This window comes from Rhinoderma darwinii, chromosome 3, assembly GCF_050947455.1.
Source record: "Rhinoderma darwinii isolate aRhiDar2 chromosome 3, aRhiDar2.hap1, whole genome shotgun sequence".
NCBI classification, from domain to species: Eukaryota; Metazoa; Chordata; class Amphibia; order Anura; family Rhinodermatidae; genus Rhinoderma; species Rhinoderma darwinii.
This window is the reverse complement of record NC_134689.1, coordinates 320,080,023-320,102,836: the sequence shown is the minus strand read 5'-3', so window position 1 is coordinate 320,102,836 and position 22,814 is coordinate 320,080,023. Positions and strand designations below refer to the sequence as shown.

At 41.6% G+C, this 22,814-nt stretch overlaps 1 protein-coding gene across 8 annotated transcripts in view; it reads right to left on the bottom strand.

Annotated features, from left to right (window-relative positions):
• MEF2A (myocyte enhancer factor 2A) overlaps positions 1 to 22,814 on the bottom strand; it is a 141,767-nt gene that overhangs the window by 112,184 nt on the left and 6,769 nt on the right. Inside the window, exon 1 of one of the 8 annotated variants that reach the window (XM_075858240.1) lies at positions 3,566 to 3,662. The exons of the other annotated variants lie outside the window; for them this stretch is intronic. The gene's annotated coding sequence lies outside the window, so the exon portion shown is untranslated. Of the gene's footprint in view, positions 1 to 3,565; positions 3,663 to 22,814 lie in introns of those variants that run through there. 8 annotated transcript variants of the gene reach the window in all.

Sequence of the window (22,814 nt, the reverse complement as noted above, 5' to 3'; positions counted from 1 at the left end):
GTTTTGCTGGTATTTCAGCTTATAATGTGGTGGCATATGTAATCTGTGCGGAGTACATCAGGGCATAATAAGAGGGTATAATAATGGGGTAAATAATACAATTATCCATAGATGTGTGTTACGCTGTAAAGCGATCCGTTATGCGCAGGCCGGTGTCACACTGATAAACGGTTTTCTTTCTTATCCCCCTTCTGTAACGCTCTGCACCTTTTGGGGACATTTTCTCCTTCGTAGTTTGGGAAATATTGCTGGGAAAGTTTTGCGCTGGTATAATACGGGCACCCTCGCTTCCAGCGGATGTGCTATGTCCATTCCCTTTCCTAGTTCCTAAATACTAGGGCCCTGAAACTGAAGGAATGTTCCCCTCCGGCCTGCGCATTGAGATGTTTTTCATCACCGCGTTACTAGTGCCATAGCTTTTTTATTTTTCAGTTGATTGAGAGGTGTGCGGGCTTGTTTTTTGCGAGACGGGCTGTAGATTTTATTGGTACCATTTTAGAACACATACGACTTTTTGATCACTTTTTATTTCATTTTTTGGTAAAGGAAATTACCAAAAACAAGCAATTCTGGAATAGTTTTTTATTGTTTTTTTTTCTCTGCATCCACAGTGCGCCCTAGATTACATGTTAGCTTTATTCTGCGGGTCGATACGATTACGGCGATACCAAATTTATATAGTTTTTTTTATGTATTGCGGCTTTTGCACAATAAAATCACTTTTTTTATAAAATCATTTGTTTTCTCTGTCGACATTCTAAGACCCATAACGTTATTATTTTTGCGTGCACAAAGCGGTGTCAGGGATTATCTTTTGCGGCACGGATTGGCGTTTTTTATTAGTACTATTTTGGAGTAAATGTGACTTTTTGATCACTTTTTATAGCATTTTTTGGAAGGAGATGTGACCTAAAAACAAAGATTCTGGCGCTGTTTTTCATGTTTTTTTTTTACCGCGTTCACCGTGCGGGATAAATTACATAATAGTTTTGTAGTTTGGGTCGTTACGGACGCGGCGATACCAATTATGTATAGTTTTTTTTATTTTTACGGTTTTTCCCATAATAAAATACTTACTATGGGAAAAAAGTCAGTTTAGCTTTATTTTTATTTGAAATGTGTGTGTTTTTATTGTTTTACCACATTTTTATTTACTTTTTTTTACTTTTTTTACTTGTCCCACTAGGGGACATGAGGGCCTGATGCCCCGATCGCTACTCTAATACACTGCACTACATACGTAGTGCAGTGTATTAGCGCTGTCAGTTATTCACTGACAGCAAGCCTATGAGGACTCGCCGCAGGCGGGTCCTCATCGGCTCCCGTACAAGGCAGACTCGGACGCCATTTTCTGGCGTCCGATTGCCACAGCAACCCAGCGATTGCATCACTGGGTTGCCGATCGGGTGAAAACCTATCAGATGCTGCGCTCTATTGAGCGCAGCATCTGAGGGGTTAATCTGCCGGATCGGAGAGTAGCTCCGGTCCTGGCAGTTACAGGAGGGTGCCAGCTGTATAATACAGCTGTCACCCCGCGGTGATGGTGCCGGCTCTGCTTCTGAGCCCGCACCATCACTGCGCCGTATATATACGGCGCTTTGCGGGAACCACCTCCCGACAGCGCCGTATATATACGGCGTATGTCGGGAAGGGGTTAATAAAACACTGACAACAGGGGCACATGCATTTATTTTAAAGGGCACTGCTCTTTAAACTCTAATCTTTTGAATATAATCTCTTAGGAGTATTTAATTAAGTGTCCCATTGGGCTGTTTTTCAGAGAATCGGACATAACTGAAAATAATTTAAGGCTTCACCAACCTCTGAATGAAAAGGGAGCTTATAGACTTGCTCAGTGAGGACTTTGACCAATCACATTCTCGGTTACTCTGCAGTACATGCAAGGTCACACGAGAAGCCCTTTTTGATAAAGAAACCGATGAAACAGAAAGTGCGGTCACTTTGCAAGTTATTTCATGTGGTTTTCTCCATTCATGTATAGAACTGCTTGCCATGATCTTTAAATACGCTACATGTTGCCTGTGGAATAGACAGCAGTTTAGTTCCATTTTGCGGTTAGTGTAAAAAAAAAAACTTTGTTTGAACTGGGCCTGATTTTGACACAAACCACGTCGGAATCCGCGGCATAAAAACTTTGAAAACGGTCTTTTACCAGCTCAAAAGGTAAAAAAAAAAAAAGTGCCATGCTCTGTCTTGCCGTGGTTCCGCCTCTGACCTCCCATTGAAATCAATGGGAGGCAGAGAAAGCGTTTTTGCTGCAAATTTTTGCCCGTGGCGCTCAATGGCCTGAAGGAATTTTGAGGGAGATTTATCTGCCTGCAAAAAAATCTGTGTGAACAGGGCCTTAGACATATGATCTAGAGCAGAGTTTCCCAACCTTTTCAGGCTGAAGGCACCCATGGGGGAAAAAAATGTTTCCTCAGGGCACCCCTACCAAAAATGGTTTACAAAACGACAAAAAAAAAACGGCTAACAACAAGCACTAAACTCTGAGGGCTTATTCAGACGAACGTATAATACATCCGTGCTATGCGCGTGATTTTCACACGCGTCGCACGGACCTGCTGGCACGCGGAGCTTTTATGGACCTTTTGCGCGCGCAAAACACTGCGTTTTTTGCGCGCGAAAAACGCACACGCTCATGTGAATCCGGCCTGAAGATATGTTCACACGGCGTTTTTTTTTGTAAGGCAGAAAACAAATCCTTCAGGAATTTTGATGCAGATTTTGAAATGACAGCGTTGTTTTTTTTGGCCACATTTTTTTAAGCTGTTGAAGCTAATGCATTTTTTTCTGCCTCCTATTAATTTCAATGGGAGGTCAGAGGCGCAAACCACTCAAAAGACCATCAGGCCCCCAATCACAGTAAAATGACCAATGGCCCTTCCCCAGTAGAGGGATCTGCTCCTCCAGTAAAGAGACAATCAGCCTCAGCCCCCCCCCCTCCCCTGCCCACAGTAAAGTGACCATCACAGACAGAAAGCTTACTCCTGGGGAAGGAATAAATAAGGAGGTATAAGGAGGAGAGAACTACAACTTCCTGCATGTCCAGACAGTTATTATGGGATATCAGAGGCCACTACAGGGAGGAGGTATAAAAGGAGAGAACTACAACTCCTAGGTCCTAGAGGCTTAGCTTGAAGTCATCTATGCTCCCACATTGCACTGCTCTCTGGTAACAGAAGCCAAGCGACCCTCCAGGTCGTTATAAAAAGGTCACATAGTATGGGGAATGTACAGTTAAATTATCTGGTGCCCTCATTTCTAGTGTTTCTGTAGTGGATCCGACAATCCCAGCGCCCTCTGCATTCATCTAAAATAGCCACCAGCTTCTCAGACTATCCTATACACAGTGAGCTTCGGTGGCCTGAGATATTCCCCCTAATCTCAGATGAAATCACCACTGTGTCCATGCTATGTCTTCCTGTGCGGACATCAGCACTGGTCCATTGGCTGGCTGAACAGTCATTTAAGTTTCATGTACTTAGTATTTTGAGTTACTCAACTTTTTATGAAAATGTCGTTATTTAACAGTGGAGTTTACCTTAAAGCAGTCCCTAAAGTGTTCACTAGTAAAAAGTTCAATATAGGAAAGCACAAAAAACAGGTACACCAGTTTCTTCCTGTGGGTCCCTTGTAACACTTTTCATCACCGACAGCTAAAGAAGACAAGACATGACCAAAAAGAAATGTTGGTTTAACTTGTGTCAATGAAAGTGCGTCCTCTATCCTCTGCTATTCGAATTTATAATGTACTATAGTCAAAGTTAGTGATTCAAGGTCAATACTCAACTTGCACTACACTATGTAGAGTTAACAGGTCTCAGGCTTTGCAGTTCATTATGAGCTGAATGAATACTCATTGCTCAGAAGCCGATATACAGAGAGGCCCTAAAGGGTTTTGGATTCCACACTTCTAAGGGCTCATTCAGACGAGTGTGAATCTCATCCATGTGCTGTGCGTGGAAATCACCCACAGAACATGGACCCATGGATTTCAATAGGGCTGTTCACACATGTAGGAGTTTTCACGCAGCGAGAGTCCGTTAGGTGAAACTCACTGCATGTCCTACGTTGGTGCGTTTTCACTCACCTACGCGCCCGTTGAAGTCAATGGGTGCGTGAAATCCATGCATAGCACACGGATGTTGCAAAAATAAAATGGCTTTACGGTCAATAAAATCTTACAGAATAAACAATGTAAATTTATATAGATTTAAAAAGGGTTGTCCACTCTTGAAGTCAACGGGCTGAGATGCAATATCAGGCATAGTTGATCGTATGGACAAGCTGCTGTGCCTATGTAAACAAATAAGGGGATGCGTGCTCGGACCTGACCCGATCAAATATTGCTGGCCTATTTCAAGGATAGGCCATCATTGTTAAAGTCCAACTAAAATCATTTATCCCCTATCCATGCGACAGGTGAGAAATGTATGTGGGTCCAACCACTATCACGAGGGTCCCGTGTCCCCCCCATTTCAAGGGAGCGGTGGACACGTATGCGCTCTACCGCTCTATTCATTCTCTATGGAAGTGATGAAATTAGTCAAGTACAGTGGTCAGACCCGCAACGTTCAAACCTTTATCAAACATCCTATGGATAGGGGATACATTATTTTCCTGGGACAGCCCCCTTTAGTTTCGCAGAATACCCCAAGTTGTATTATAATTTGTGTCTCAATTACTCAACACTTCAATATCACTGAATATCAATGAATGGCTTTTAGCGATAATGATGGATTGTAATAACCACACTTGTAAAAAAAAAAAAAAAAGTGAGACTAGGTCGGGATTAATTTTCAGCCTAAGGCTTCGTTCACATCAGCGTTCAGTCAGACCTTTCCGTCGGAGGAACCCATCAACAGAAAGTCAAACAAAAACCATAGCTTTCCGTTAGCATTACTATTGATTTCAATGGTAATACTTCCGTTGCTAATGGTTTCCGTTTATCGCCATTCTGTAAGGTTTCCGTTGTCTCTGCAAAAAAACACAAACCCCCCGAAACCTTACAGGATCGAGACAAACAGAAACCATTACCATTGAAATCAATGGTAATGCTAACGGAAAGCTATGGTTTCCGTTTGCCTTTCCGTTGATGGGTTCCCCCGACGGAAAGGTCTGATGGAACCCATCAATGGAACCAAACGTTGATGTGAACAAGCCCTTACTGTAAACAATGCTTCCCTTTCTCAGAGCACGCAAATATATTGAAAGTCATAGAGAATTAAAACAAATAATCCCTTTAACAGCAACTCTATTCAACCCCTTTAATTCCAACTTTTATATAGCTCACTACTTGATAGTTTTTTAATTATATCTATGTCTCTTCATTGGCTTCTCAGCCATTAACGCAGTGCTTGATTTCCAGAGACACAAATCACTAAAAAGGTAGACTTTGCATTATCCACATGGGTTATAAACCCAGTGAATAGAACATCCCCCACCCTCGTCCTAGTTCTCTCTCCCCTAAGGGTATGTTCACACGATGAGAGGCATTTACGTGTGAAAAGACAGACTGTTAACAGCTGCCTCGTTTCAAACGTAAATGCTCCTCCTCGAATTTTGCGAGCCGGTCTGAGACGCTCGTAAATCTTGAGCTGCTCTTCATTGAGTTCAATGAAGAACAGCTCAAATTACGTGGCAAAGAAGTGTCCTGCACTTCTTTGCCGAGGCAGTCCATTTACGCGTCGTCGTTTGACAGCTGTCAAACTACGACGCGTAAATGACAGGTCGTCTGCACAATACGCTGGCAAACCCATTCAAATGAATGGGCAGATGTTTGCCGACGTATTGTAGCACTATTTTCAGACGTAAAACGAGGCATAAAACGCCTCGTTTTACGTCTGAAAATAGGTCGTGTGAACCCAGCCTAATACTTGCTGTGGTTCATAAACAAAATGAGCCTCATTTCTGTCGGTCTATCAGAAAGACTAGTTTTGTTGCCCATAGCAACCAACCACAATGCAGTTTTTATTTTTCCAGAACAGTTTAAGGAATGAAAGCTGCACTAGAATTGGCTGCATACGTGCAACAATGATGGTTCGATAGACAGCTTTGATAAGTAAAGGCCCAGTGTTCTAACATTAGGTCTAGTAACCGGAAGGCTGAGAATGGGCTGAAGTCAGAAGTGGGGTACCACAAGGCCCAATTTCTGTTAATCTCTTTATTAATGATCTCGTGGATGGGACTGATGGTAAGGTGGCAGTTTTTGCTGACGATACAAATCTTTGGAGGATACTTAAAAAAAAAAAAGTAATGCACCTAAAACGCAATAATAGTACTAATGCATATACCAAAAAAAAAATTATGGAATAAAACTGGGGATAATGGAAAAAGGACCTGGATATTCCGATTACAGGTAAACTAAGCAGCAGAACTCAATGTCAAGCAGCAGCTGCAAAAGCAAATGGGATTTTAATAAATAAATAAATATATATATATATATATATATATAAATTCAATGTAATCAATGTACTATTAACCCTATTAACCCTCTATAAATACCTTGTAAGTCTAGATCTTGAATATGGGATTCAGTTTTCGGCTCCGAACTGTAAAAATGACATGGGACGTTTTCTGCACGAAAAACAGCTGACAATAGCCCATGTGAACATACCCTGAGACTGGTCATGCTATGGAATGCCCTTCCCCAAAAGGTAGTGATAGGAGATACTATGTCAGCATTTAAAAAAAGGCTAGATAATCATTTATTTACGGACAAATGGCATTGAGGGTTATAATTAATCAAGCAATGAATGACTGGTAATTTATTGAGAAAGGTTGAGGGGGGAAAAAAAAAAAAAAAAAAAAAAAAAAAAGACTGAGGTCCATCAAGTTTAACCTATGTACCCTGCAATACATGGACAGCCTGAGTCCGGCAGAACGAGCGTCACTTCTTAGAAGAGGCTCTTCGTTCTGGCTCATAGAAGGGTCTACCTCTGACATTCGAATGCCGTAATAGGGCATATGGACAGAATAAACGTTAATAGGAATTAAAAATGACAGTGCAAAGAATTATCAACCCTAAAACAATGTCTCTATAAATACTCAGCAGAATACAGTAGTAGCAGAGAGGCTGAGATTTAACAAATCTTCACACGCTGCGTATAAATTCAGACCAGAAATTGTCCTGTGGTGCGTATTTTTTGTACCGCAGCAAATAACTGCTGCGGAAAGTGGACTGAATTGCTGCGTTTTTCAGAGGAGATATCACCATCTCCCAGCATTGAGAAAACCGCCGCAAAATCCGGACCATTTTCTGTAGAAAAAAAAAAGTAGGAAATGGTGTGGTTTTTCTGCAGCGGAAATCCTGCTAGTTTTGTCAGAATTGCTGCAGAAATTTTATTCTCTGTTCCGAGAGCCGTACCTTTAGTCTTCCGTCAATTTAGCAATGTGAGGGCTTAATTTTTGTGGGGCGAGCTGTAGTTTTCACCAATACCATTTTTGATCACTTTTTTATTTATTTTTTTTGAGAGCTAAGATGACCAAAAAACAGCAATTTGCGTGTTTTATATTTTCTTTTTTACGGCGTTCACCAAGCGGGTTAAACAAAGCTATATTGTGATAGCTCTGACTTTTACGGACGCGGCGATACCAGTAGTGTTAACTTTCTTTTTTTTTTTTTTTTAACATGGACTTAGGGGGGGGTGAAAAAAAATAGATGGGAAAAGTAGTTTTTTTTTTTTAAACTTAAAAACACCCCCCCCCTAAAAACAACAACTGAGGCCTTATTTCACACGAACGTGTTATACGCGCGATACTGACCGTCTCCTTTGAAGCCCTACCGGAGGCAGGGCTTCAAAGGAGTACAAAGATGGCAGATGTGGGTGGAGGCCTTCATTAGGCCCCCAGGCTGCCATGACAACCATGGTCACCGGCCGATCGCGCCATGGTCAGAATGGCGCCTGTCCAATTCCTTTATGAACACTGGGGAAATATTCCTGGCTCCATACATCAACCCCCGCACCATGACGTGCTATTAAGTCATAGTGCGCAAAGGGGTTAATGCACAGCGGATGGTGTGAATATTGCAATTTTCCACTGGTATGCCATTTTAGTGCATAATATGTTGTGCCCAGTTTGTGCCACTGAAGACAAATACCTCATAAAACGTTAAGCGGGTTCTCTCGGGTATGGCGATGCCATATATGTGGGCGCAAACTGCTGTTTGGGCATGCTGCAGGGCTTAGAAGGGAGGGACGCCATTTTGCTTTTGGAGCGCAGATTTTGCTTGGTAATAGTTCTGTTTGGGGTATTGTTGGTATTTCAGTTTATAATGTGGGGGCATATGTAAGCTGTGAGGAGTACATCAGGGCATAATAAGAGGGTATAATAATGGGGTAAATAATTCATAGATATGTGGCCGGTGTCGCACTGATAAATGGCGCCCGATCTTATCCGATTTTGGAACACTCTGCACATTTTGCATCGCCATATTCTGAGAGCCAGTACTTTATTTTTTCACCACCGGAGCTGTGTGAGAGCTTATTTGTTGCGGGACAATCTGTACTTTTCATTGGTATCATTTTGGGGTACATACAATTTTTTGGATTACTTTTTTTTAACCTTTTTTTTGCAAGCCGGGTGACCAAAAACAAGCAATTCTGACAATGTTTCTTAGTTCATTTTTTGCGGCGTTCACCGTGTGCTATAAATGATAGTTTTACTTTATTTTGCGGGTCGGTACGATTACGGCAATGCCATATGTATATAGGTTTTTTATGTTTTGCGTAATAAAATCATTTTTATAAAATAATTTATTTATTTTCTGTGTCACCATATTCTGGGAGCCATAACTTTTTTATTTTTTAGTCAAAAAAGCTGTGTAAGGGCTTATTTTTTGCGGGACGGGTTGTAATTTTTATTGGTATTATTTTCGGGTACATGCGACTTTTTGATCACTTTTTATTATCTATTTTGGGAGGGGTGGTGACCAAAATAATAGCGATTCTGGTGTCGTTTTTTTATTGATTTTTTTGGGGTGTTCATCGTGCGGGAAAAACATTAGAGTTTTATAGTTTGGGTCGCTACGAACGCGGCGATACCAAATGTGTACTTTTTTTAACGTATTCATTTTTTTCCTATAATGAAAGTCTTATCATAGGAAAAAAGGCATTTTGGCTTTATATAACTTCTTTTTACACTTTTTAAAAAAAAACTTAATACTTTTTTTTTTACTTGTCCCACTGGGGGACATTTAGACTTTCATCTCTGCTAGAGTACATTACACTACACACGTATGTAATGTATTGTAACGTGACAGTCACACTGACAGGAAGCCTAGGAGGACCGGCCGGAGGTTGCTCCTCCGAGGCTTCCGTACATGGCAACCCGTAGGTCATTATCTGGCCTCCGATTGCCACGACAAGCATAGGCAGCCGCCACAACCACTTAGTGGGGGCTGCCGATGTGCTTCAAGCCTCTTAAATGCTGACCGGCAAGACTGGAGAGTCAGCTGCTGGGGACAGCTGACCCCCCCCCCCCCGGTTCCCGAACACTGCCCGATAGGACAGTGTGCGCCGGGAACCGCTCCGCAACTGTACGTCCTGGTGCGGGAAGCAAGCCCTGTGCAGGACGTACAGTTGCGAAGCAAGGCGCGTTAAGAGGTTAATCATGTAATTCAAGTGTTTCAGTAAGTCCAATGGTCACAAGTAGGGATGTCACGATACCAGAATTTGGACTTCGATACCGATACTTCGTTTAGTATTGCGATTTCGATACCAATTTCGATACTTTTGCCAACAGTAATAAAAAAAAAATTCTTCCGTTTTCTGATGTGAGGCGCGACGTGTAATGAATTTTGAACGCGCCTCACATTAATAGTAATTAATCCCATCATGTTTCTCAGTCATATTGGGTTAATGTGCGAGGTACATGATGGGGTTAATTACTATTAATGTGAGGAACATGGAGGGTAAATTCATCGCACCTCGCGCCTCACATTAATAAGTGAATGAAAGCCGTGTTTATTTCATTTTTTTTACAGCGTACACATCATAAATGATGCAAAAACATTGTTGTCCGTGCCATTACTGAATGTGTGTATTTTATGTATTGAGACTTATTTTAATGTTTATTGTAAAAAAGGTGAAGGTGTATTTTTTTTAAAATGTAACAATACTTTGTTTTTACTTTATTTTTAAACTTTAATGTACTGACATATATCAGATATGTGCCAGTACATTAACCTGTGGACGGATAATACACAGGCAGTTGTTAGGACATACTTGGGTATGTCCTAACAACATGAAATATGGTAAGACAGCCCTGGGGTCCGTCAATAGACCCTGGGCTGTCTGCCCATATATGGTATGGCCCTCGATCGCGTCACAGGAATTCCCTGTGACGTGATCCAGGGGCATCCCCCCTTCTCACTTTCCCCTGCATGCTGCAGTCAGCTGTGATCGCAGCATTCAGGGGAATAACGGCGGAGATGAGCGGTTTCTCTGATCTCCGCCGTTATAGAGCGGGGCTGCGGCTGTGTAATACAGCCATTGCCCCGCTCCTGACAGGAAGTGCGCGCGCGGTCAGCATGAGGTGATGCGGCCGGCGCTGCACTAATGAGCGGCAGTTCAGGCACTGAAGACAGAACATGGGGGTGTTTTGTAGCACGCCCGCCATGTTCTGTCTCCAGTGCCGCCGCTCATTAGTGCAGCGCTGGCCGCATTGCATCATCCTGACCCCGCGAACTTATCATGACTCAGGAGCGGGGCTGTGGCTGAATTACACAGCCGCAGCCGCGCTCCCATACATTCATGTGTTACTATACTGAGCTGTGCGGCTGCGCAGCTCAGTATCGAAATACAGGAAATAGCGGTATCGAACCGTTTAGGGATGCACAGTATCGAAACAGTATCGAAGTTTCGATGCACCGTGCATCCCTAGTCACAAGTGTATAAAAACAAGCACCTAGCCATGCAGTCTGCCTTTATGTTTCAATAATTTTTATTGAAGGTTTTCAAATAAAAAAAACATATGTCAAACACCACAAGTAGAAGCCGGGGGCAGTCCCCATAAATCGAACTATAACAGGCAAATATAGCTACATGTCAAGAGAAAAAGGGAGAGAGAAAAAATAAGGGAGGAAACGAGAAGGGAGAGAAAGAGGGGGAAGAGGAGGGAAAGGTAGGAGAATGAGGGTCGAGTATCCTATAGGCAAAATAAACTTAAGAGATCGTCCCTAGGTATCTGAGCCATGGCTGCCAAACTTGAAGGAAGAGTTCCTCCTTATCGGAGACCATACAGTGCATCCTTTCACCATAATCCAATTTAGTCCTAACCAGATGAAGAGGAATCGCAGGACTTTTCCAAGATGTAGCTATAGCAATTTTGGCTGCCAGAAAAAGAAAGGATACGAATTTATGAGAGGCCCTAGACAAGCCAGGGACGGTCTCATTAAGTAACGCCTGTGATGGGGACAGAGTCAAATTAATCTGAGTTATAGAACATTATTAAAGATTCTCCGCCAAAGTCGGCAAACCTACAGGCAACCCCACCATATATGTAGAGGATCTCCCACACATTCAGTGTCTGTAGCACAACGATGAGGAAGAAGGCAACATTTTGGCCAGTCTAGAGGGAACAAAGTACCATCGTAAGAATACTTTCTATTAACGCTTCACTGGTTGAAGCCAATTATAAATTGTCACAGTACGTTCTGCCATATCCTGCCATTCCCTTACAGTAAAGGATGTGTGTAAGTCCCTCTCCCACATAGACATATGATAGTTTATCCGACGGAGAAACTAAATATGAATAAATAGGAGATAGGAGGTGATGACAAATAGAATTATTCAAGCATAAATGTTCAAATACAGACGTACTTTGCAGAACCGAAGCAGGTTTAAATGGTGAATCTGGATAAAGCGAAAAACCTCAGAGTTCAGCATGTGGTGGATAGACTGATAAAAATGACAGGGTTTTTCCGCCTAGTCTATCAAAAAATTTCCAATTTGATAAACACCCTTGTCCAGCCACCATTGAAATGCTGACGGTTGCATACCAGGAGCAAAAATAGGGTCAGCAAACAATCTAGATGCAGGCATGTGTACAGAACAGAGCAGAAACCTGTGACCCAGCCTATCCCACAGCACCAAGGAAGAAGAGAGGAGTGGACACAATACAGGTGGTCAATTGTGATTGATATTATTACGTTGCCACGCAAAGTTAGAGCGCGGTCGTCAAGTGCGTGGAGAATAAAAGTCGCCAATGCCCTGCTGACTTAACAGCAGAGTTGGAACCTCCTCTGAAATTAAAATCAACACAAAAACGGTGTGCCAGGAGCTTCATGGAAGGAGTTTCAATGGCCAAACAGCTGCATGCAAGCTTTAAATCACCAAGCATAATGCCCAGCGTTGGATGGAGTGGTATAAAGTACACCGGCACTGGACTCTGGTGCACTGAGAACACGTTCTGTGGAGTGACAAATCACACTTCCCTATCCGCAGGCTATTGGACGACTCAGTTTGGCGAATACCAGGAGAATGTTACCTGCCTGACTGCATCGTGCCAACTGTTACGTTTAGTCGAGGAGGGATAATGCTATGGGGTTGTTTTTCAGGAGTTGGTCTAGGCCCCTTCGTTCCAGTGAAGGGAAATCTTATTGTTTCGTCATACCAAGAAATTTTGGACAACTGTATGCTTCCAGCTTTGTGGGAACAGTTTAGGGAAGGCCCCTTTCTGCTCCACATGACTGTGCCCCAGTGCATATAGCAAGGCCCATAAAGGCATGGCTGGGCGAGCTTGGTGTGGAAGAACTTGACTGGTCTGCACAGAGCCCTGACCTCAACCCCATTGAACTCCTTTGGGATGAACTAGAATGGATACTGTGAGCCAGGACCTCTCATCCAACATCAGTGTCTGACCTCACAAAAGCACTTCTGGACGAATGGGCAACAATTCCCACAGAAACACTTCAAAATCTTGTAAAAAGCCTTCCCAGCAAAGTAAAAACAGTTTTAGCTGCAAAGTGGGGACGAACTCCATATTAAATGTCTATAGATACAGAATGGAATGTCCTAAAAGCTCCTGTGGGTGTAATGTGTAGGTGACCCAATACTTATGTCCATACATTGTATTTATTCATTTCTTCAATTAAATTAAATAGGACCTCTCACCCTTCTAATGGGTGAACACAACAAGAAGCAGCTTAATTTTTTGATTTCTTAAAATTCCACTATAAACCTCAAATGAATGTCAGCCAAATCTCCTGATTTCGCCAGGATTAGCCGACCATATAATGTGTATATGTGCCCCCCAACTCTCCTCCAAAGGCAGACGTTGTGGAGAGAAGGATCTTGTAGTTGGATTTCGACATACTCAATCGGTTTGTTCTCAGAGGAAACAAGCCACCACTAGGAGGTGTCCTGCAGCGGCCAACTCAGCTTTTTCACATTCAGAATATATGCACGCTCGGCAGAGCGAAGCATATATAGTAGCGGCGTAAAAGGGAAATAATGATATTAAACCACTATACGTAATTCACAAAATTTAAAGACAGGTTTCCTTTTAAACTCTTGGAGACAGTGACAATTTTTCATTTTCGTTTTTCCATCGTCGCATTCCAAAAGCCATAACCTTTTTGTTTTTTTCATCAACATAGCCATAAGAGGGCTTGTATTTTTGCAGGACAAGTTGTAGTTTTTTATTGGCCCCATTTAAAAGTACCATATAATGTACTGTAAAACTGGAAAAAAAAAAAAAAAGTGTAGGTCATACTACGCCGGATGTCGCCAAGGGATTAAAGGGATGAACTCCTTTAAACCAGACCTTTCCACATGTAACAGAGAGGTGCACCCCCCGCCTCCTTCCCCTCTGAGTACCTAACGCATCAGTGTGTTACACAAAAACAGTCGATTGACTTATGTCAAAGTTTACACGTGCCATTTTTTTGGGTGATTTCCTTTACTGCCGTTGCCAGATTTTATATGGCAGCAAATAGGAGTTTTAAAAAAATTCATTCACACAGTGGAGCCCAGACCGTCATGGAATATCTGTGACTGTGAGGAGCCGTTACCTCCACTGCAGTTCTGCAATCGCCATTTTCCCAAAAACTTGTTATTGTTCCTACATTACCTAGAACTGCTTCTTCAGAAATTAGGCAAAAACAAAAGTTAATGGGAGTCATGGAAAAATCCTGGCTTAACTGTTTTTGTACTCCCGCCCACCTCGTAACTGTTATGTGGCCGGAGCGCAGTGACAGCGGACCAAGGTAGGACAGCCCCGTTCTAGAGACAGCTGTGTGTCCCAGAAGAGCAAATCTGCATCTATCGGACACTTGAGACATATTCGTTGGATATGCCATAAATGTCAGAGATGAGAAAACCCCTTTGACATTGAAACTGTGAATATTTGTAACGGCACCTATGACACCTGCTTAATCCTTAACATTACATATTCACCATCCGGCTAGCATGTCCGTCAGGCGCCTCTGTACTCACCACCCACAGGGAGCCTCTAATTTCCCCCAGTCTTCTGACTTATAAAGGCTCAGTAAAGCATGCAGATTAGCAGATTGTTGAGAGCAGTCACAAGTCCTAACAATAAGGGTGGGGTTACACGCTTTGATAATGCATACGATTCAGCAATTCAACCACTTAATCGTGAAGGAAGCGTATAAGGAGTCTTCACATGTGGCGATGATTTGATATTGCAATGAAGTTAAAAATCGTAGTCACATGGTAGAGGGGAGAGGAGAAAATTCAAAATGGTGAACGCTACAAGATGGTTTGGCATGGTAACACCCTTTTTAATTGCAAGACCATCGAGTGATTGAGAGAAGATCAGCAAATCGCTGTGTGTAAATGCACTTTTTAGCACTCGTGAAGATTTGCGATTTCTAAATTACGTCGACTGCACTTATTATACAACCTTCTAAAGTGTAAATCACAGAAAGGCAAAGTAACCACATATACCCTATCCCTCTCTAAAACCTCTCCAGCAGTCAGTTGGGAGGTATCCTATTGCCTACAGCAAGGTGTGTCACTTTTTCTGGCCTTGATCTGCTCTGAAGGTCTATGTAGTGACACAATTAAGTTCCAAGCACTCCTCTCCAGTTGACCCTTCTGATGTGATAAAAAGACTGCTGCGTGGAAGCGTTGTCTATAGTGATGTCTGGTGCTGAGCGATTAGGACCTAAATCAATACCACGATTAAATGAACTTGTAACCTCGATTATGGAATGATTATTTAGACCACAACCCTTTTACATGTCACACCCCTATTTGCATGCTACGCTATTGAATATTTATCCCAAGCCTGCTGTATACTACTGTATATAATAATATACTGCCTGACTGCCCCCACAGTATATTGCCCCATAGTGCTCCCCACACAGTATAATGCCCCCATAGCTGCCCCACGCTGTATAATGCACACATAGCTGACACCACACAGCCCAAATAGTACCGAATAAAAATATACAACCTCACCTAACCCCGCTCCAACGACGAGTGGAGGAGACCCCCCTGCTCCTCTGGTCTGTGCGGCTCAGCGCAGACAGGCGTGATGACGTCACTGCCTCGCATCCAGTAGTACATAGTGAATGGAACAGGGACCTCACGGATCCCTGCTCTACCATCGGATTAAACTGTATCTGCGTCCTGAAGATGCAGATACAGTTTAAATGGGGGGGGGGGAGGAATTAAAATTAGAAAAAAAAATTACATGCCCATCCCTAGTGGCGTCACTGCAGAGTCCAGCGATTGGCTGCCGTAGTTACGTGAGGAATGACGACACATCTCCACATATTCAGCATGTCGGAAACAGAACCAAATTTAAAAATACATTTAATATTTTTAGAGGTTGGAAACTCCTCTATGAGTTAAGAGTTATATCGGAGAGATTAATCAATGCAACAGATTCCATTTAAGGGACTTGCTGTAACATTTTACTCATTCATTATGATATAAGCCACCTTTTTTATATTATTTTATTTTTTTAACACACGCGCACCGATAAACTGTTTGCAATAGTTAAAATGGTCTACATTGAAGAAAAATGTCCTTTTCTGCCAAGAATTCTAACAACAAAAATTAGAATTTGGATGGGGGGGGGGGGTTATGTCTGTCAGACATCTCAAGCGTGCCTTCACCAATTACGTAAAACAATTAATAGACACCGGAGCAAACAGGAATTTTTTTAAATATTATAACGAATAGCAGCATATTACGGTATTTCAGTATTACCCAAAACACCAGATCAAGTACATGTTTTTATGAAAAGACCAACAGAACTGATGTTATTTTACTGGAAAGTCTGTAAAGAGGATCAGTATTCTGGTAAGAGAGAAGAGAAAAGAAACAGCAAACGAAACAGGAATTAACAACTTCAAACCACACGCGAGCATGCAACTTTAACGTGCCGCTTTCTGCAGAGGTACGATTAGTTTTCTGTATTTTTCTCAGGAATAAAGTAAACTCTGGAGTGATTGAGACAGGTGACACATTTATATACTGCAGGCAACTGCTGCCCGTTGCCCCTTTCATGCATATTTAGTCTGTGCCAGTTTAGATTGCACCCAGCGGAACACTGTGCAGTGACAATAATGTCCCCTTACTATTACAGCCACAATACTGAAGCAGCAGAACACTTCATTGTTCATGAAAGATTTTATTCACCAAGGTCATCAGCTTTAGTAACTGAGCCAGCAGCCCCCACAGCCGGTATATTTATGCAAGCATAGCACTTTATGAACAACGCAATAGAAGATCCAAAGAGAGTAGTACATTTGTCAGATGTGTCAAAGTTTTAACAGAATAAGAAAACTGGTCAACTTGACATTTACATTTAATGTGGTAAAATGCATTTTAAAGGCTATTTACACCTTCGCAACCAAATTTTTATTGTCCCAATGCATCTAATGAAGAAAGGAAGCACCTTTGAATTACCAGGTAGGTAAAAGCTAGATACGGGTACCAACAATTAGTAGTAATCCACCTAAAGTTCAATTATTGTAGCATTCCCACAGAATCCTAGCTGAAAATATATAATACCGGTCCCTACCTGGACTAAATAGCAAAGTGTGCATTAGTGCATTACTGCTATAGGTGCTGCCCTGTTATCTATGAGTGTGAATGCACACTACTGCTATAGGTGCTGCGCTGTTATCTATGAGTGTGAATGCACACTACTGCTATAGGTGCTGCGCTGTTATCTATGAGTGTGAATGCACACTACTGCTATAGGTGCTGCCCTGTTATCTATGAGTGTGAATGCACACTACTGCTATAGGTGCTGCGCTGTTATCTATGAGTGTGAATGCACACTACTGCTATAGGTGCTGCCCTGTTATCTATGAGTGTGAATGCACACTACTGCTATAGGTGCTGCGCTGTTATCTATGAGTGTGAATGCACACTACTGCTATAGGTGCTGCCCTGTTATCTATGAGTGTGAATGCACACTACTGCTATAGGTGCTGCGCTGTTATCTATGAGTGTGAATGCACACTACTGCTATAGGTGCTGCGCTGTTATCTAGGAGTGTGAATGCACACTACTGCTATAGGTGCTGCGCTGTTATCTATGAGTGTGAATGCACACTACTGCTATAGGTGCTGCCCTGTTATCTATGAGTGTGAATGCACACTACCCCAACGTGCTGGTGCTCATTTCAGGGTGAATGAACACTGTCTTATTCGTTGCTTTTTCGCTATTGAGTGTAAATGCACACTCTGCTAGGTACCAGATCTCTATTCAGTGTGAATGCACACTTTGCTATTTAGTCCAGGTAGGGACCGGTATTATATATTTTCAGCTAGGATTCTGTGGGAATGCTACAATAATTGAACTTTAGGTGGATTACTACTCATTATTGGTACCCGTATCTAGCTTTTACCTACCTGGTTAGCCTGGTATCTTTAGGAATACATTGTCTAGTTTATTTTAAGGATGTATTAAAATGGTCTTTTAAGCGTTCTTTTCCAGGCGGATTTATCTACTTTGTTATTTGAAAGCAAAAACTCTTAATTCTATTTCTTCATAAACCTTTGAAATAGGCCTTTATAATATATTTTAAAAAATTCTATTCTATTTTGTATCTGCAGCTCCTATGCAGACCTATATGAAACAAACAAAAACTCTGTAGTCCAATCATGCAGTTATACTTCAATTTGTCCCCGACTTTATACTAACATACATTCGGTAGGTTAGCAAGAAGCAGAGGATAGATAGAATATGACTGAAGGATTAGACTTCAGAAAAAAGAGGCACTACAAACTGGAAAATGCTATATCATACATTGGTATCAGGTTGAGGACAATTGTAGAGCTTTGAAAAACAGCTTAGTAAATGACGACATCTACCTGTAAATTACACTCTATATGGAACAATTATGGTCAAAAACATAAAAATGCATAAAAGAAAAGGCTATAGAAACATCAGGAAAAAAAACAACCGAGTGAAATTCAGTGTAGGATCAGTTATTTGTCACAGGTATGTGTAAAAAGAATGAAATACAGTAAAAATGTCTTCTCATAAAGACAACCAATGTCAATATGCCCTATTAGGGAATATGGGGACATCATGAAGGGGCTCCCCCGCTCCGAACCCTTTATACGAGTTAGAATTGAAAACCTCTCTGAAGGGAATAAGTTCTCCATGCATTACGTAGACGACCATTCATCAGAACGGCCGCCATGAAATAATATATATCCCCTGCAGTGGCCATTGCAGGGGAAATGTCTGGCTTTTTTTTTTCCTTTACCTGTCTTTTCTTCACGTTATTGGGATGGCCCATAGACTCACCATCTTATAGTATGTCATTGATTTTCTACACTCATATAATTATAATTTAACCACATAAGTATGATGGCCAATTATTGTGGTTTCCTTAAAGGGAAGGGGTCACGTAAAAAAATTTTTTTTATATAGTATTGCTTTTAGTATGTCTTTAAAATACATTTTATTTGTGTTTTTGTGTTGAACTTTTAACTTTTTTCTCTCTTTTACTTCTCTATGGGGGCTGCCATTTTTTTTCCATCTCTGTATGTGTCGATTAACGACACATACAGAGATGGAATACGGCACATACATCCCCATAGAGAATGCGAACGGGAGCCGTTCCATTCACTATAGCGTACGTCGTCTGTGTGGGAACAGCGCATGCGCCGCTCCCACACAGACCAAAAGGAAGGTCTTTGGTAGAGCGACATCCGGCACCATTTTCATGTTGACCAGAAGCCGCGGCCGGACAGCAAGATGACGACTTCCGTCCATATGTTCAAGGTAGTACAGACGCAAGGACTAGGAGCGGAGGCGGCAGGAGAAGGAAAGTTATGTTCGTGTATGTGATGTGTGTGTATGTTAGGGTTATACGGTCTGATTACCACTAAATCTAATCCTCCTACACTGTGCATTCGCTCAGAAAATGGCAGCACACCGTGTAGGAGGTTTGAACATTCAACCCCCTCCTTTCTCCTGGCACTAGCTAAGATAAAGGAGGGGGGATTGTGTGAGGACACTAGAGCGAGTGTGTCTACTCCAAATTTGCAGAATAAAGCAATGAGGTTGCTTTACCACATTGCCAATGCTGCAATTTTGGGAATTGCTCCCTCTAGTGACCAGCACATGGAAATGTTATAAATTAGAATCTAATTTATATTTCATGACTTGTGAAAAAATGTAAAAAATTAAAACAATGTGTAATCACTTATATACTAACAGTTTAACTGAAAAAAAAAATTTAAATAATAATTTTCATTTATTTCTATTTTCATTTACCCTCCATTTCAGTATCTTCCGATTAGTGGTCAATACTGTATGTATCTAGAAAAATACATATGGACACCTCTCTACCTTGGTCCTTCTCTTATAGAAACGATGGCCAGTTTCAGAGTAAAGCCCAGAGTCTCCACAGACGTACAATTATGGGTGGTTGTTAATAATAACCTATTTTGAGATCTCTACATTTAAATACAAATCACTTACCTTTGCATAGGTGCTTAAGTCCGAACGCATGCGCAATTACAGCGGTCTGAGTTCTTCGGAATCCTGACATCGATGTACTTAGACGTGGAGTCTATACTTACTTCTGCGCATGCTTTGAAAGATTTTTCCTTATTGGTCATCCTCATGGTGATTTTCATTGGTCCGGGTATCTGTCTGTTATACTGGAAGGGGCTCGGCTCCCAGGCCTGTTCCTATTGGTCATATTTTATGGAATCCTCACCAGTTCAGTATATTTAATAACAGGAAATCCACAGTGCGCTGTCATTAGCCCCTGTACCCCTGAGGACGCTACATGTGGCGAAACATGTCGGGGGTGGGGGCTTTTTTGCATTTTAATTAAATGCTTTGTTGCTAGACCTCTTGCTACTGGGCTAGCAGTGTAGGTACAGCGTTCTGCAGCCGCTGGTACCTTGGTTACGATTACCTCAAGTACCTATTGCCACATGTACGATTTGTTATTGAACTATGCAGATCCATTCTAGCAGCATGCATAGTTATTTTAATCTATGTGGTTTGTTTGCTTATATAGTGTAATACAGATTTATAAATTAACTGTTCATGATAATTTGGGGAAGAGGGCTTATTTTGCCCAGATGGCATCTAGTTGTATATAGTAACCACTTTAAGCTGGCCTTAAAGGAGTTGTCCCACCAGGTCAACCAATTTCCATATGCCTATAAGGGCTTCTGGACATTTTAGAGAGCATCCCACACGGAGGACCCCCTTCTATTAGCCACAGCATAGCAGCTACTGACCAGCCTGTCCACGTGTTACATGGTTGGTACATAATATTCCATTTTCCTTGCAGCGATCAGCTGATCGCCATGCCAGCTTCAATTTAATTGATCAAACAATCTGGACTATAAACATTTTCTAAGTAAATAAAAAGGACTGGTAATGGTTGAGGGAGTCCAAGAGTAAAGCCTAAGATAAACTGCTAAAATTATAAAGGCTACTATCATTTTATCATACAGTAGTTGGACCTGCTCAGTTTTCGGTTTCCAGTCTTGTAACATTCCAGATTTTCTTGTTCTGTGACAAAAGTAGGTGCTGGACTATCAGGATTTCCGGACTATTGGATGGTAAATGATCAGATGAATTAGAACGGTAATGGAATGCAGAAGCTAAAAACATCCTCATCATCTGGTGCTGACTGAAGAGCAACCCAGGGAATATGACAGCCAGAAATAGTCCTCCATAGTACAGTGAGCAAATCTATTTGGGTGTTTACTTTGAACGGCTGCTATATTTTACTCATTCATTGGATACTGTATCTGCTACAGTTAAACTATTAACAGCATCCAGAGAGGAAAAATTCCTATAGGATGCGTGCCAGCCCTTCTAATCTGGGGCGGCACTCTGGCAGAGACATCTATTTACCGAACACACACGTGCGACTGGTGCTACAAATAAAGGGTGGAAAAAAACACTTAACCCAGTGGTTTCCTCTTGTAACACGCTCAGCGAGCCAAGCAAATAAACTATATATATATATATATATATATACACACACACACACACGCGGCAGGTACTATATTTACTTCCATGTTATACTTATCATAATTTGCCCATGTCTTTCTAATAAAATCCAATCCAAGATTGACTGCTTCATGTCTAGATAGCAGAATTAGAAAAAAAATAAATCCCAATTTTCTCCAGAGATTGCACAAAGCAGATGCCTGGGTCATATGTGCCATCCACCGCCACAACAGACGATCGCAGCAGCGAATCAGTGTATAGCATGGTGATGTCACATTTATTAATACGCTTGTTTTTGTAATATCGTGAACCTGTGAGAACATATTCTTAGGGCTTGGAATTGCTATTTTACATATTCAAGGTCTAACAGAGAGGGTCATGAATAAAATATGATTTTGTGTAAGAAAATGAGTGATAGGTAACCATAAAATGTCGTCACTTACACAGCTATTTCCTGTTGTGTGACATAAAATATATACTGAGTTTTGTCATTTCTCACGGCCAACACTTTTTATATACTTTAAGCATATAAATGGTTGTCTTTAAGGGGGGGGGGGGCTGGGGGGGAACAAAAAGAACAAAAAACTTTCTAGGTAAAATGGCAAAAGTTGAAAAAGAAAATAATTATAAAGTGGCCAAAATTTTTTTGCGATGGATGCCTTTTCAAAAGGACCTGTGATACGTAGCAACAGTATGAGAAACATCATTGATGCCGTTATCTTTTAATGTACATACAATGTACACAAGCTTATTGATTTCCATATCAGATTTCAATAAAAACTTTCATTTTCAGGATAAATCGCCCCTTTTACCCATGGCAACAATGAGTGATGTGTTCAGCCAGCCTATTGCACATCTTATATAGCCACCAAGCCAGCCCACTACACTATCTTCCTTCATGGGCTACACGCTGCCAACGTCGAAAGTAAGAGGTGGTTATAATAACGTGACTCGACTGTGTATATACAAGAGAGACATTGGAGGCCCACTCGGTGGAACTATGGTAGCCCAGTGGTAGAAACCTGAATGAAAAAAAAAAAAAAGCAACAGCAATTGCATCACTGGGACCGGTACGGGAACACGTGACTACCAACGCTGGAACAGAGGAAGATTTAAAGAGGTGAATATGTGTTTGTTATTTCACACCAGATTTTTTTTTCCAAATACTGAAAAAAAAAATGTTGCGCATGTTCATGTGGAATAAAATACAGTGTAAACTCCTTTAATCTAGTATTTGAAAGTTTGACGCTTGCCTCCAGCAAAAAAAATCTCACAAGACCAGAAGCAGCAATAGATTTTATATCGGGATTTTAGATTGGTCCAGGAGGTTCTCTATACTCAAGCTGGGGCAATACGCAGTCTTTT